We start from the raw sequence: 17,494 nt of genomic DNA, 5'->3' as shown, positions 1-17,494 counted from the left end.
AACAAACGTAACAAATAAATTGATTTTTCTCTTCGATATCAGTGACTCCTCTGATGCTGAATTTGCGAAGTCAATTTAGTCAAGTGTGACTTATAGTAAATCGTCTGAAGACGAATACAAGCTTGTGAATTTTCAATAGTTTAAGCTTCTCTTGTTCTTAAAATAAATTTTGTGAGTAAAAATGTTTTCTCGCACTTATAAGTTTAACCGAGTGCGGACAAAATGGCAGAGCCGAATTTTTTAAATTATGGATAATGTATTAGCGTTACCAAACTTATGGATTTCTTTTTTAAATTATGTTATAAATTTTAGTTTTTAAAAGTAAACATGCATATTCGTTACTGCAACTTTGTAATCAAACAAAAATAGTATTGTTATTATTTATTTTCAGTTTATTTCTAATGTAATCTTCAAGTGTTTGTTTCATATTTAGGTTTTATAATTTATTTTTATGTATTATACTTTATTTTCGGTGCTCAAGTGGATCTCTTAAAATTATAAAATGGGTCACGCTGTGACCCGCGGACCATAGGTTATCGAGGGCTGCTCTAAACACTTAAAAAGATTTTGGTTCTCAGTATATATTTACACCTGTTTTTCCCTTTTAATCTCTCTCGGTTTTGATTTTCGATTCAGATGCACCGTATATTCCGAAGTGAAACCGGCAGTGGAAACTTTTTTGGGATCCCCTTTCCTTTTAAGGACCTAAGCACTTTTTTTTTATTCTCCCTGGCCTTTCTGCCCTAAGCACATGCTTATTTTGCTTCATGGTTAACTAACCAAACTCTGAACCCAGATTTTTATAGAACTGAAGATAATTTTTTTTAATGGTGGACACTTGCCTATTCGACAATGGCCACGCCTAAGGCCAGACGTGGTGACCATTTTATTGTAGAGGTGACCGCTGCTGCCTCCTATGTGAAGGAGCGGATAGTTACAACCATGCCTTCTGCGGGATTCGAACCCGAGCGCTTTGGATCGCAGTCGGCTCTCATAACCATTATACCATCTGGGCATTACTGCTGAATATATAGTACATCTATAAATCTTCCCGTAAAATAAAAATCTAGCTACTTCAAAAGAACATCACCATCACAATTAATGGCACCACTTTAGACATTCACAGAAACCCTGAACCTCTGATTGTTAGGCTTATTCAGGAAAGAACTGGCCTCATCCAACAAATTTACCGTAAAATAAAACCTTAACTATTTTTTTTTCAATATATATATATATATATATATTGCAACAGTCACCTCTTTTGTATAACTGCAATGAATACCTCTGGATCTCTACAAGTAAAACATCCTGTATTGTGACTAATGTTCATTACAATGTCCAACGTTTTTCAAAAAATGGTCCTTGAATTAAAATCTTGTTGTAAAGATTATAACATTGAAACTGCTTTTCTAAATAGTAATGCAATCTCGTATTCTCTTTCAGCGCAAAAGACCCTGACTGGAGATGTCTCTTGCCAAAAAAGCATCATCAAATTTGGAGAAGTATTGCAAACATTTTTAGGACTTGGTGGTCAAGAGCATTGAATATCCCCGTGCCTGGATAAATTTCGTGTGTGATTTTTGATTTTTGAATCTCTTGACTGTAATTAAAAAATCATATGCTGGTGAATGGAACCATGTATTAGCGGTTCTTTCAGCGACTAGATTCCAGAAGTTTTATCTGGCATAATTATCATTGTGGTGCTCTGGTCTACTCAAAGTGTGTACCTTGTAAACGTTTAGTTTCTGAACGCAAACGTTGGCTTCAGTATACCGCAATGTAAATTTACTTAAAGTAGGTTGTTGATTAATTTATATGCCTTATTTCTATAGCAAATGGAATTGAAAGTAGTTGCAACATTCAACTTTATTTTCGAGCATTTCTATAAATTTTGGAACATTTAGGCTGTTAGATTCTTCTAAGATAATTTTATTGACACTCGCAAAAAAAGGCATGATTTTTTCAAAATTCAAAAATGCAAAATTGTTGATTGTAAATATTTCATTTTGTTCACTAGAGTTATAACTATTTAGTTTAACGGAATATTTCTTTGATATCCGTGAAGACGCTTCCAAATGTGCCATATAAATAAATTAGCAAATCATCAGTAACAAAACTGATCGCAAAAATAATTTTCACTGTCGTTCCCAAATGCATAAGCTTTTTCTAATAGAAAAAATGTTTTCATTAGGAAAAGAATTTTAACAGTTCTGAAATCAGAATTTGTGATTGTTATAAGTTGACCTGAAAAAGTACTCATTAATTACAATTAAAAATTTCAGAATTACTAACTTCTTGATTGCTAATAAAAGTATTAATGAAAAATCAATGTAGATTCATAACGATTAGTTCTTATAAATGCAGATGATATATGTTACACCTTCTGTTGCACTTATTAAGTATAATTGTCACAAAATTCAAAACATTAACGTATAAGTACACTTGATGCATTTGTATAGTAAACATAATTATTTGCCCTAACAGTTTATTACGGGTTTTAAAATCTAGTTTGCACTGAATTAAAACCACATAGTTGCTTTATTGCGTCAAATATGTTAAGAATTAAAATTCTTAATCTTACCTTATATACTGTTAAATTTAAGTGATGTTACAAGTTAAGCTAACAGCAGTTTTATATTTGTACATACATTGTCAGATATTAACATTTGCTTGACTATTTTCCAGAAAGCAAGCTAGTATGTTTTGAGGTTTCTTTGACTTTGTGAGGTATGTATTAAATGTTATGCCAAAGACGCTGGTCGCAAGCATAAATGACATTAATTTTATGCGTCATTTTTTGTATTTTTCTTTGATGTATGTGACAGTCGGCTGAATCTGGGACCATAACCTCTACCTGACTGTTTGAAGCGTGTTTGTTTTAATATCTGAGCAATTTTGTTGTATAACGTTTGTCGATTTCAACGTGTATAAATGTAAATCATACAAAAAGTAATCTGTGAAGAGTAAATTAACAGCAATGTGAACCAAAACAGAGAATAGTCATTTTTCAGTCTATTTCTAGTTCTTCCAGAAATATAAAACGTAATCTGCAATAATGTAGCGTCATTAAAAAACAAAATTTAATTAATTTCAAATCAGGAAATAATTTCAAAAATCAAAACTTCAGAATTAAAGGTTTCAATGTGACTTAAAAATTCACTTTCATTTCCCTTAAATAGAAATTAGTAGACTTTAAAGTAATATACAGCGAAAAAATAATGCGTTATTCTCAGAGCTCATTCAAAATTTCTGTAAAAATTAATGTAAAATATTTATCTCGATGATAACTCCATACATATAACCAACAGTAAATTAAAAATTCCTTTGTTTTATAGATTGTAAAAAATAAATAAATAAATAAAGAGAGAGAAAAGAGAAAGAAAGGAGGAGCTGAAATTTTCTAAATTTTACGTCTTTAATTAGGAAATAACTCATGACAAAAAAAATGGAAGAAGGAAAAAACTCCGAAAACAAATGATGAAGTAAAAAATTATACAAATCAATAGCTGCTCCTGATTTCTTTTTAATTATACAACGTGCATTATTTATTACATTATTATGGTATGCAAGTTTCCAGTAATAAAATATAACATTTTGTATAGTATTTTTAGAGGCATACGCAAAAATATAGAATTGTGTAATGGCAATTGGTATCTTAAATTTTGTTTGAGAAACTGAACTCAAAATGCATAAATGTTTTATACATTGATTACATCAGATCTAATTTAATAAAAAAGTAAAATTTTTATTTTGTAGTAGAATAATTTTATTTATAGTTTGTTGAGCATTCAGAAGCATAAAATCGGCTGCAAACTTTATTACAGAGTTGATCCCCGTTATAACGAACTAGAACCGAAAATTCGGTTACCTATATTCGATCTAATAAGAAAATTGATCATCTCACAAAATAATGTATAAAAGTATTGATATATCATACAGAAAGAGTCATTAGCATTGTCACATATCCCAAAGTTGTTAATAGTAACTTTAGTGTAGAAAAAGAATATATAAATTCAATTGCAATTATTATTACGTACAGTTACAAATTTTATTTTTTATTTTTCAGTTTCACCATACGTCCTTATTTAATACAAAATATTACTTAGCATAAAAGTCATGATTTAGAACCATTCCTCCAGTTAGACATTTCCTTCTAAAATACAAATTTACAATATGAATAAGCATCAGCCTTGAGCAAAGTGCTATCTGACTGCTCAATCAAAGAACTGCAATGGCATCAAAGAACGATTTAAGCCCTTTGTCTTAATGAATCAATGGTTCTTTGGCTCAGTACGGGGCACTGTAGGATCCCCTAAGGTATACTTTTTGTGTGCCCTGGTTTTCCAAAGGTTGAGAGCTACACCTGATTTGCATAGCATTTTGCTTAGAACACAGAGAAAGATGGGAATGAAGATAAAATAACAGCAACCTGAAGGAGTTTTTCGTTTTTCCAGTACTTTAAACAGGACGAATTTAAAGGCTAGTAATTTTTCAGCTAAAAACTGCAGAAATTCTGGGAAAAATTTTAAAACATACAGATTATTTTCAGCCCAAGATATTCATGAAGTTCGTTTTACCAGATTTTCATGCAGCTGGAAGTTCGTTATAGCCGTATAAAATAACATTAAGTTATAAGAAATTGGTTTGTTGTTCGTTTCAAAAAGTTATAAAAAGTTCGTTTATTATATTTATTCTCTATAGCGGAATTTGACTGTATTTTCATATGAAGCTGTGTATTAAGTTTGAAAAATACAATTAATACATCAGTGCATTATTGAATAATTTTAATAACCAGGGGTTAATTTAATAACCATCGCTGATGTTGTTCATTAAACATAATTAAAAGTAATATTAAGAAAAAAATAAATAAGACATGAATATTAAGGTATTACTTTTTGTAACATTCCTTCATTGCTCAAATCGTACAACATAGAGTAATTAAGTATGGTTTATTGGTTAACTGATTAAATGTAACATAATGTATGAGATTATAAGGTGTTTTAAGTAATGCTATTACTGAATATAACTGCTAAAATATATTTTGCAAAAATTTAAATTTATAAACACTATTATTAATATATTTTATTTTTATTACTACTATATAAAGCAGAGTTAAAATTGTACTCATGACGATCTTATGATAATTATTCTAAATTTTTAAATTGTAATGATGATCAAATGCTCATTTCTCGGAGGGCTAAAATTGATTGAATGATACAAAATATTAGTTTTTGGCGTGCAATATAAATAAATACCGAAGTTCGGGTGTAATAAAAATGAAAATTCTACAGAGTTTTAAGATCTTGCGAAAGAATTCTAATTTACAGCAAAAAATGAAGCAGAGCTGTTAAGAATGAAAATCATAAATATATTACTTAGGTTATGAGTGCATTGTTTAGTCTGGACATTGCTTAGATCCTTGGTGTCAATCTAAATAAGTAGAAATTGATGTATCATGATGTTACGTGTTTAGAAAATATTTCAAATCTATATAAACAGAAAATATTAACATTAATAGATGCTTAAAAGCGAGTTAAGTTTGGAATATGCTTAGAAACCATGTGTCTAGTCAACATAACGTCAAAACATAATGTCTAGTCAACCATCATAATAGGTAAATAATCATTAAATTAAAAAGCAAATCGTTTTATTAATTACATAAAAAAATTTCTAATAACAAGTATAAAATTTTAAAATCCATTTGCCTTTTTCTTAACCTTCCTAATTTTTTGGTTTAGATAGATTTTTATATAATTTTAATCATTTCTGATTATATAGATTATAATTTTATAGATTTCAAAGATCTGAGTGTACATACATTTATCGTCACATATTATACAGTTGTCATTTGTTAGTTATTTATTTATTCATCATATTTTGAAAAAAAAAATTCCCAACTATGACCAACAACAGGAGACAAATTATAAGCGAATACATTAAATTGGATATATAGTTGTTCATTAACATTTTTGTAGCGAACGCCGTTGTTTTAAATATTACTGTGTGAATCATTTTCTACTATATATTGTGTAAAGTTGCGCGCTTCCAACCTGCACGCAACAAAGTGGCGACTGCAGAAAACTGGAAATTAGACAGAGTCTTGAGAAGGGTTTAAGTCCCTTTTTATTCAACTTTAGAAATTACAATTGCGTGCTCTTGACGCTCACAAACTACGCCGACCCGGCGGTAAAATAAAAATAAGAAACTAAAGAGATAATAACAAGTGACTAACTACGAGGCTCTCTAAACGTAACTAACCTCACCGCGTTCTAAAATACCGCTGATAATTCAGCAAACTCTGAATACCACGTTGAAAGATTAACAATTTGCCGAGGCAAGCACACAGGCCGAAACGCGTGGTTCTTCAATTTCTGACTAACTACCTCCGCGCTCGTGAAGTAAGAAAAGCACACTTCGAACTCGTTTCCTTTCTATTTAACTCAGAATACTTCCGCTGATAATTTGAATCCTTGCGCGTTCTACTAAAATTTACATACTCTGGCATTGGCAGTTCCAGGGGAAAGTAAGGCTTGACAGGAAAGATAGTTTAAACTTAAAATAAATGTTAGTTAAAATAAATATAAACCCTACATTTGTTATTTGAGATTCACACTAAATGTGTTATCCAATTTTTATAAATTTTATTTAAAAAAATTAAAGTATCTTTTTCGAGATTCAGATTTGTGAATCTGGCCTATATTTTCTAGTTGAAAATTATCCGATCTAAGATTTTATAAAAATTAAAAAGATAATTAAAAAACGTACAGTAACGAAACGTACGGTAGAGCTCATTTTGTCGCTGACAAAGTTATATAAAAGTTAACACCATAGAAATTACATTCAGATACGAGCACCAGCCTTCGCAAGCTTATGTTCTTATAATGAGAGGATTGTCTACAGGATGTATAAAATAAAAGGGGGAAATAGTCAAAAGGCATGCGAAAGCAATGAGAATCAGCAATAAGGGAAAGCAAACGGACTAATAGTAAATGAAAGCAAAACGACCAACAATAAATGGAAGCAAAGAAGCTAACAATGGATGAAACTAAAAAGAGCAGTAATACAAAAATGGCAAAGACCTACAAGAAGCAAACATAATAGATAAAAGAAAAGAGACTGACAATAAACGAATGCAAAAATGTCCAGTCGTAGGCGAAAGCAACAAAAAAAATGATGATGATATATGATCAACGAACAATCCGTGATTTCTGTCTAATGAATGAAGAGACCCAAGATTTTAATGTTAAGCCCTGCCTTAACAAAAGTTTAGGTCATGGTTTTAATTACTATAATGTTCTCTTAAAAACGCTGAAAAGTCTTCTATCAAACTTTTGTTTTCGAAATAAAGTAATCTAGTTTAAATTCACTTGAAATTAATGCAAGATTTCCCTAAAGTTAGCTCCGAAGTAAGAATGAATTGCGCCTAATTCTAAAACTGGCGCCTCTGTAAACTACATCTGATGTCGAAGGAAAAACACATATAAAATGTCAAAACGTTTAAACTTAAGTAGGTCCTGAAAGAGGATTAAGGTATCTTGATGCACCTCAAATACTAATAAAAGAAGTTTTATAGATAACCTTGCTTTATTTTTGGTTACTTTATTAAATACGAATATGAAATAAATCTGAAAAATATATACGTCGAATAAAAAATCATAAAAATCTTTTATTGATTTATATTGCGTAAACGAGCCTTTCGAGGACGAAATTGAGAACAGATTCGTTGTTATTGGAACATAACATTATGAAACCACATGTGCACCATTGTGTTCGATGACTTTTTGCTATTTCTGTGGTTTCTGATAAGAAAACACTGTGAAGAGTGGTTTTCGCAAGCCTCTTTAAAACTAACTTAACACTATCCAGGGAGTTTTGTAGAAACCGAAACAAATGATAGTCTGAGGTGCTAGGCCCGGCTTTACGGTACCCTCCCAGGCACGTTTTCTCAACTTCTGACGAGTCTCAAAATGTATGCGGTCTGCCGTTGCCAGAGTGGTGAGCGATATCCTTTCTCAATACAAGTTCCAGCAGTTTCTTCTGAGTTGCTAAGTACAATCCCTCTGATTTCGACAGTACAGATTCGAGTCTATCATTCTGTCTGCAGCAAGGAGCATCTTGGAACATCTGGATATCTTGGAGCATTTTAAGCAACATGAAGCGATCATCTTGAATTTCAAAGGAATATTTGCAAGAAGCATCTTGAACGTTCAAACTGCCGGAACGAAAGCGACTGAATCATCTTTTGGCTGTTGCTATTTATAACTTAACTTGCCCATAAACAGCACAAATTTCTTCATGGGCATGCACAGCATTTCGATTTTTACCAAAACCAAATTCTAAAATGTAGCGCATTTTTACGAAAAGTTCATTCATCTTTACGGCCCAATACCTTATATCTGAGTGCAAGAATTCCAACATCTTTTGCGCATTTTCTAGCTGCAAATGTTCGATTTCAAATGACGTCAATCTAACGCTCTGAAAGGCATATATTCTGAGATTTAGGACACTAACGCTATCTCGTGGATAAAAGGCCCAATACATTTTAGACTACCCATGTTTCTTTTATTTCGTACTTTGAAAGACAATAACATTTTTGTTACTTAAATACAATTTTCATTGTTTTGGTATTTTTAACAATGTTCATATTTCTTCATTTGTAAATTTTTATGCACTGTAATTTTAAATGAAATTTTCTGGCATCAGGTTATATTTTCAGATGGGCTCAAGTCAAGGATATTTTTGTAGATGAAAGGCTAGGCAATGTTTTAGATCATAGATTATGAATTGTTGTAGGTCAATGACTGCGATTCGTTGTAGATCGAAGACTGGAAAGTGATGTGAATTAAAAATTTTAATATTTATAGATCAAAGATTGGTAATCATTAAAGAGACAAAAATTAGGAATCGTTGTAGGTCATAGATTGGGAATCATTGCAGATCAAAGATTGAAAAATCGGTGTACTACTTTTAAAAACTGTGTTTACATTAATGGAGACACATTCCTATGTGTTTTACTATGTAATCAATTTATTCGTCAACCATGTTTATGATATGCATTAGTATTATTTTCTCTAGCACTTTTAACAATACTATATTAAATGAAATCCAGTATTTTAAAAAATAACGAAGCATAAAATTATTTACATTATTATATTTTCATTCCTTAATAAATTATATTTTATTGGTGTTTATACAGATTTATGTACACTAAAATAAAACTTTATTTTTGTATGAAGTGAAAGAATATGAATTTTGCCTTAATTGTTAGGGTGCGCTGAACTGTAATAATACAAAATGAGCATTGCCTAATTTTTAAACATAGCAAGAACTCTGTTTTATCACGCTGCAGTAGTTTGTTTCGATTAGATACATGAATATCTTCAAATTAAAATTATATCTGATTTCATTAAAAGTTTTAAGCTATTATAAATTCTATATACGTAATTGGCTCTTCTATTAGCTCTAAAGTTGTCTGTTGGTAAGTCCAACTATCTTTTCAGAGCATCTCTCAGTAATAGAAAGAGCATCCTTCTGACTCATATTTCGTATGAGATATGAAAATGAAGTTTGCTTTTATTCGGAGATACTAAACTCTTCTTTCTTGATGCGTAATTACAATGAAACGTTTTCGTGTTTACATAAAGTACACATATAATTCCCACGTTTTATGTAAATTTTATTATTTAAATCGTAGTTTCCCAATGTGGGCATTATCGCCACTGTGAGAAGATCTTAAGGACGCCTTACTGATCGCTTGGGCTGAACGAAGAGGTCGAGATACAAGTGAGCAATAATAACACGCTTTGGAAATTTTGATTACTTAAAAACAATTTTTAAACCTTCACATGATTCACACGAATATTGCAATCACGCATCTTTACAAGAATAATACCAAATCATCTCAATCAATCCTTTACACAAAATGGTCCATGCTTCAAAAAGCCTTATTTTTCTGGTCCAAGACATCGGATTTTACTAGTGTATTGTTGGCTATTTTCAAAACACCATGACCCAAATCCGTACTTGCAGTGATTTCCGGGCACGTCCAAGTAGTATGCGCTTTATATAGTATTCTGCTGTTATACTGCTGCGCATACTGTACCAAGAACCTGTGCATGTTTTACTGTTCTTTACCATAAACGTTCTGAAAAAATTCTTTAATTGCTATCATTCTTTTTGCGTATTGCGTGACTGATTAATAATTTGATTTAGTGCAAGTGCAGTAAATACCTAAAACTTGTATGCATATTCAGTCAATGCCTACAGACCAGATTCAAACTACAACTAATATATCGTTGCTGCAGGAGTAGGGAACACCGAACGAAATAAAACTCGAAACAGAGCAAGGAACAAAAAAAACAACAGTTTGGGAAACTATGATTTAAGCAATGGATATCATAGCTTTGAGTCATATCCATGTATGAGGTTTGCATAAGCCTTGTATGAGACTCTTATACGAATTTCGCCAGTTTTCTTTATCTGAGAAGTAGTTTCTGAATTCACTCCTCTTTATGTGGCATTATGTAGCCCTAAAATAGTTTATTAAGTGTTAATAAAAGAAATAAATGTTGAAGTTAAATATGCCATTAAGTTTCCCTAGTTTGGGTAATTAACAAAAAATATCTTAGGTTTCTAGTATTTTATATAAGTTAAATAGTTATCTTATTATTTTGTCTGTACTTTTTCTTCTCTTTCCGTTAGTTCCTCAAAGGATGCAGATTATTTAATGTATTTGAGCACAAAGTTATTGAGTTCGAGAAACAGGCTTTGGCAGCTATCCCTGATCTTTACTCTATTATATCTCCCTGCGAATGAATTACTTAAATCGACTTAAGTTTTGCTAGCCGTAATTGTTTCGTGAAAAACTGAGACTTGGGCCAAAGCTTAGCAAGCGCATTTTACTTTGTATTTAATATTTTGACTTGAATATTTGTCCTCAATTTCCCTCAGGCTGCGGAATTTTTTGTTGTTGTTGTTGTTACTAGGTAGTGTAATCGTCAGGCTGATGAGTAAATAAAAAGCTTTGTTTCAAACCTACATCTGAGTTTGAGTTTTCTACTCAGTAGTTACGATACAGCATAAATTGTCTGAGTGTCTTTACATTTCAAGGAGTTACCAATTAGTATAGTATGGATAATTTTTTTTATGATTTTATTAAATTCGTTTGAAAGCTATGCAAAAATCAAAACAGGTGCGGTCAAAAAAGGTTAGTAGGATTTGAAGACTTTTTTAAAAATGCTTTTTCATTTTTAGCGTGAAAATGAATGAGATTTTGAAAAAGTATTTTTCATGTTACATAGCTAGTTATGACCTCCAGAATATCAATGGAGAAAATAATATTTCTCTTAGTAACATTAATTTGAATATTATTTGTTATGGTAATGAATACGAACTTATTGCATATGATAAAAAATAGTATCAATGTAGCCTGTTTAAAACTCACCTTAATGTTTTTTAATTCATACTAAATTAAATTTTCATGTTTCATTTCATTAGGTTTTTCACTGTTGTTTCTCCCACAGTTTGTTTAATATAAAAAAAATTCCAAAATATACTTATCTTTAGTTTCCTAATTTTTAAGACATATTTGGCTATATTTCAAATTTTACCTCTTGAAGAATAGAAACTTAATTTGGCCCTTGTATGTAATAGTTTTGTGTGAAAAATATGATGAATTGAAATACTTTCCAAAGATTCTCTAAAAAGAAACTTCGGTATTCCAGAGCGTAATGCTTTCAATTTAAATTAAATTCCTTCCTAGTATATAAAGTCTTTTTATAATTCCGTGTGTTCGTTCTTATACTATTTCTATGTTTTCGATTTTTAATCTTGGAACTTCATGTCATCGCCCTATTTGAGCTTTCAGCTTAGATACAAGAGATTTTTATTTAAAAGGAATGAGTAAAGTAAACATGATATCAATTTGGATATTGATATGCTCCACAGAACTATTTACAATTACTTTTATTTTAAAGATTTACATTTACTTCTATTTTTTACACATTCAAAACAATTTTACTTATAAATTAAATGTAAATATTCATGTATCAATATGTTTCGGTTAATTATCTATATTTTTGTTTATAAATTACATTTACGTCTACAATTACTTTTATGAGTAATACTTTACGTCTGCATTTGCTTTTTATAAATATTTAAAATAATTTTATTTATAAAGTATAAGTAATTATTTTTAAGCAAATTTGGGTTCTGTGAATCGTTTGCATTTACTTTTATTTTATAAATAGCATTTACATCTGCATTTACTTTTATTTCATGAATATCTAAAATATTTTTATTTAAAAATTATATGTAAATATTAATTTGTCAATATGCTTCGTAGATTATCTAAATTTATTTTATAAATTAATACTAGTTTTCAACATTCCTTTTTCAAATATGAATTTCTTTATTAGTTGATTTCTTCACAAAAGTGTTTTTAAAACAATGCCACATTAAATACTTATAAAAATATTTTTTTGTGTATATGTGTGGATACAACAGAAAGTATTCACATTGGGTCACTTCTTTTATATTTAAGTAGTATATTTTATCTATTTCTTTCGATTCTAATTAACATTCGAAAGTACATCTATTGGTTGCGGTCAACTTTTAGAGCGAACAGCCGAATAATTTATTCTAAATATGGTCCGAAATTTATTGTTTTTTTCTTAAAGAATATTCTTAATTTTACTGTTGACTAGAAAGACTGCATTCTGGGATTTATTCATTTTCCATTTGTTCGTGAAAAATCGGCTGTTCGCTCAATTTCCTTTTTGCAGCTTGAAATTTAATTAATAGTAACTTTCCCTTTATTTTCATACTTTCATTATAATCTGCTTTTATCTGAGTATTATGTTTAGCTATTCACATTTTGCGGACTATTTAAATACATTATTAATTCATTGAGGGCAATACTACTACTGTGGATGCATGTAGGTGTGCACATTCCAGATGTATGCATGTAATATTTATTCTACCAAAAGCAATAGTACATATAATGCAAACCTCATACAAATATATCTTATGAGGTTATATCCATACGCGAATATAAATGTATTTCAATTTGAAATGATAACATAAATATTTATTAAATGACCATTTTCAAAAGAACTTTTTGTATTTTGAAAAGATGCATTGTTTGATATTGCTGATTTTTAACTAACAAACCGCTTAAATTAGGTTTATATTTATTTACTATTTAATACTTTAAGAATATAGCTTGTTTTGTTCATAACTACATGTTTTAAGCTTTTAATAAATTTATATAAATTGAATTATTGAGTAACATTTTATCAGAAGATCATCTGACTGAGAAACGTAATTCTACTAATTGAAGTTTCTTTCAGAAACTGTATTTGTGGTATCTAATGTATTATAAATGCGTTATGTCACTATTAATCTGTTCCTCATATATAATATGTACTCAGTTAATTTTTAAGTGAAATCAACGAGTTTATATAACAGATAAGAATTTTCTTTTTAAAAATAAAGAATTTTTTAATAATTTTACTATGAGAACCAGGGAAATCATATTTGGAATAAAATGCTGCGTTTTTGATGTAGAGAAGTTATTTATACGAAGCATACTTTATAATTGATCAGAAACTGTTACTTAATAGAACTCTAACCATAAGACGACATAGAACGAAATTTTGTGGTTCTTAATTACGGAGACGAAATTTATTTAGTACAAAATAAGGTCAGCACTAAACAATAGATTAAAAATTAAATAAAATTGTAGTTAATTTTTAAAATTATCATCTCGCTAGATCAGTTTTTCGAAAATTGACATTTTATTGTGTTATATATTTAATAAAAGTATTTTAAGTACTCAAAATGTTTGCTGATAAAGAAAAAAACTGTTTAGTCAAGCTATGAGAGTAGCTTAAGAAATTATTCTATAATTTATTTTATAGAAATTTTTAATGCATTCAGGTTTTTTGAGGTCAATTAATTCTGACTTAAAAATCAAAAACAAGTATAGAACAAATGCAGTGAAAACTCAACGTTCATAGCATTATTATAATTAAGGTTAAAAAATGCTCTTAAAATAATTTACATAATTCTTACTTCTGTCTTTTCTACTAAAATGAAAATCTTAAAAGTTGGTATAGTTTCTAAACTTCTTACTTTTCTAGGTAAATATATCGAGTAACAGTTTTAAAGAAGTTTAACTGCCAATTTTATTTCTTTATGCTCATATAGTCTCATGGTATGCTATAGAATATTTTGATAAATGAGTCCATTGGTTGTACGGTTGGATACCTCTTATCTGAAATACTTATAAAAAACAGAAGTTTGGATCATAGATGTGCACAAATGTAGCCAAAATACTAAAAATATTAATTTTTTTCTTAGTTTCCAGTGACTGATGATTGCATTTGCTCCATGGTATTTATTTTTAGTTAAACGTCAAATATCAAATAATTCAATATATTACTTATATCGCAACAAACATAAATATTGCTATCCTGAAGGATGAATTTTAAAACCAGCAGTTAGGAATAGCATGTTTAAAATCGTAGGGCATTTTATGCTGAAGGATTCTAGTTTAAAATGATGAACAGCAGCCTTCAGGGAAGGAAATTATTCCGCGCAAAATGAAAAACAAATAACACTAGTTTTACCTTTCTTATCTCGAGGTGAGGATCATTGATTAAATTAAACATTTTGCTTAAAATATGTATAGTCTGAGCTGTGATATAATTACAGTAAGTAATCCAACATCAAAACCCTTTTATATATACCATTTGGTATTGGTATGAATTTTAATGCTCTTTTGCTGTCTAAGAACAACAATGTAACAAAATGCCCTCTTATTGTTGCAGCAGTGCTGTTAGTTGCATTATATGGTATTGCTGTAATAATATAAAAAGTAATAAGTAATGAAATAAAGTTTTGATTTTCCAGGAATCTTTAAATTTATATTGAAAAGTTAATTTGTTTTCAGCATTTTAAATTTATGCGAAACATTTGATTTCGAATATTTTAAATTTACTTTAAAGCTTAAAATTACAAAAAAAAAACACTTCGAATTGAAATTATAGTTCTAAAGTAACTACCGTAGTTCCAGAAATAATGCATTTGTTAATGTTATATTTTTTAGGATCGCTTGTGTTAATTGACGCGCTTATATATCGATGCGTTTATATTTCTTACGAGTAAGAACATTTTCTTGACATTTCATTATTAATTAAGATTACTGATAGTAATCTTAATATTATAATACATAATCTTATTCTTGTAAGCAAGGATTTCTTTCCTTGACCATTTTTATGGTGGAATTGTGGAAGTATTTTTGACAATTTTTCTTGTACAAAGTATAAAGAAAAAATATAGCAAACCGTAAATGAAGTTTACCGCCATTGGAAACAAATATTATTACTCATCATTATTAATCCACTCATCTAGCTATTTTCTCATCTAAAAGCTTACAGAAATTTTTATTCTCAATTTGAAATCAAAGTATTTCGGAAAAATATTTGAGTCAAAGTATTTGGAATTCAAAGTATTTTGGAAAATTTCTAACATAATATCATATCAAAATTCCGATTATTTTCACTGTACTTTAAAAAAGTGTAAAATTTCGAATATTAGAATTTCGAATAACAGGTATCCAGCTTCAAATTTTATGGCATTTTATTATTTATAATCAATTTTAAAAAAAAAGTTTTTCAAAATTTTCTTTTGTAAGTAATAATGACCCCTAGCACACGGAAAAGTGTAAAAATCCATCAGCAGTTGGTACTTTGACTGTGTAATATAACTTTAAATGAAGTTTCCAGATTTAAATGTAGTGGACGTAATATTCCTCTAAAATCTGGTGTTTCTAGGAATGATGTGAACTGGCCTGTTATTTCGTCATATCATGTTTTGTAGTTCTTATTAAAATTTCACTGTGAAACAAATCATTCATTGTCAATGAAACAAAAAACAAATCTTGTTCAGCATCATTCTGTGTAATAAATATGGAAATAAAAAAAATTCTCTGAAATAATCTTTGCTTTCATTTTCTTTGGTCTCCTTTTGTCATACTAAATAATTCATAATGGAAATCATGGGGTTTCCAAAGGATAATTTTTAAATGCAAGTTAAACCACATTTCTTCACCATAATAACAAAACTTGTCGCCCAGACGTTATAATGGTTAGGGGAGCCTACTACGACACCGAAAGGCGGGGGCTCGAATCTCGGAGAAGACATGGATGCTTGTAAGTTATAGTGTCGGTGCGGAATGGCGGTACTCTAAATATGCGGCGAGCCGAAAGTCCTCTCGTAGGGATTGGTGGAAGGGGAGAGGGCTGGGAGGTCAATCATATAAAATCTCTAAATATTTTTCACTGTGATTATCAGAGGATAATTTTGTAGATGCAAGTTATGTTACATACCCTCATATAATAACAAATATTAAACATTATCCATTTAATCCATATAAATTCTTTTTAACTTATACAAGATTATTTGTAATCCAGTATAATGTTTAAAAAATAACAAAAGAACTTTACACTTTACTGAAACTGAATTTTATTGCACTAAAATAGAGGTTACCTTAAACTTTATTATATTATAAAAATGAATTTTTACTTCCTTGTACGAAGTAAAAAGGAAGCATTGTAATCGCAAAAAGATTCAAGCAGCATATTTCAACGAAAATATCCATTTTGGCCGCTATCGAATGCAATTTAACGATTTTTTTGCGTGCTATCTGTACGTAAGGACAGAATAAAAGACTCGTTTAAAAGGAGGAAAACATCTCAGTTTGTAGTAGTTGCTTAGTTTGTTGTTGTTTAGAAAACTGCTCTTGTTGATTGTAGCGAATTCGCAGATTAGCGTTCTTTACCTGTTTTGAATTACGTTCTATTGGATATTTGAGTAGTTAAAAGATAACTACTGTGAGATATTGTAATACTGCATGATAATTTGAGAAAATTTAAGCATTTTTGTTGTGATAATAATAAATTTTTGTTCATTTTTCATCGGACTTGTGCATTCATTTCATAACGAACCCGTACGCACGCAACAATTTTTGGTGTCAGGAGTGGGGTTTGAATGCCAATCACAAGAGCGATGGAAGAACAATTGAGACAGCTCATTATGCTTTTGCTGCATTCCAAGAAAAGATGGAAGCTGGCCAAGCATCATTTAAAGAAGATATGAAAGACTCTGTTAAAGCAGAGATAAGATCCGTTAAAAAGGAAATGAAAGCCGTTCACGAAAAGTTGGAAGCTGGTCAAGTAACTTTTAAAGAAGACATAAAAGCTGTACAAGAAAAGATTGAAGCAGGTCAAGACGAAATGAAAAGAGAAATAACCTGCGTAATAGAAAGTAAATTTGAGACTATGGAAGACAGAATAGGAGCTGTCGAAAATAAAGTCGGGCAAATTGAAGAAAAGGTTTCTTCTGTCAAAGATGAAATAGAAGATAGAGTGTCGGCTGTGGAGCAACGAGTCGAAGGAAGAGTTTCGGCCTTCCAACAACAAATTGAAGAAAG

At 29.9% G+C, this 17,494-nt stretch overlaps 1 protein-coding gene across 1 annotated transcript in view; it reads left to right on the top strand.

Annotated features, from left to right (window-relative positions):
- brp (ELKS/RAB6-interacting/CAST family member bruchpilot) overlaps window positions 1–16,000 on the top strand; it is a 403,233-nt gene extending 387,233 nt beyond the window's left edge. The window contains exon 14 of the mRNA XM_085826816.1: window positions 1,444–16,000. The gene's annotated coding sequence lies outside the window, so the exon portion shown is untranslated. The remainder of the gene's footprint in view (window positions 1–1,443) is intronic.
- The last annotated feature ends 1,494 nt before the right edge of the window (window positions 16,001–17,494 follow it).

The sequence above is a fragment of the Stegodyphus dumicola genome, chromosome 1 (assembly GCF_044657685.1).
Source record: "Stegodyphus dumicola isolate Sdum_Otavi_A_Nest chromosome 1, ASM4465768v1".
In the NCBI taxonomy this organism is placed as follows: Eukaryota; Metazoa; Arthropoda; class Arachnida; order Araneae; family Eresidae; genus Stegodyphus; species Stegodyphus dumicola.
This window is presented reverse-complemented; position numbering and strand designations above follow the sequence as displayed.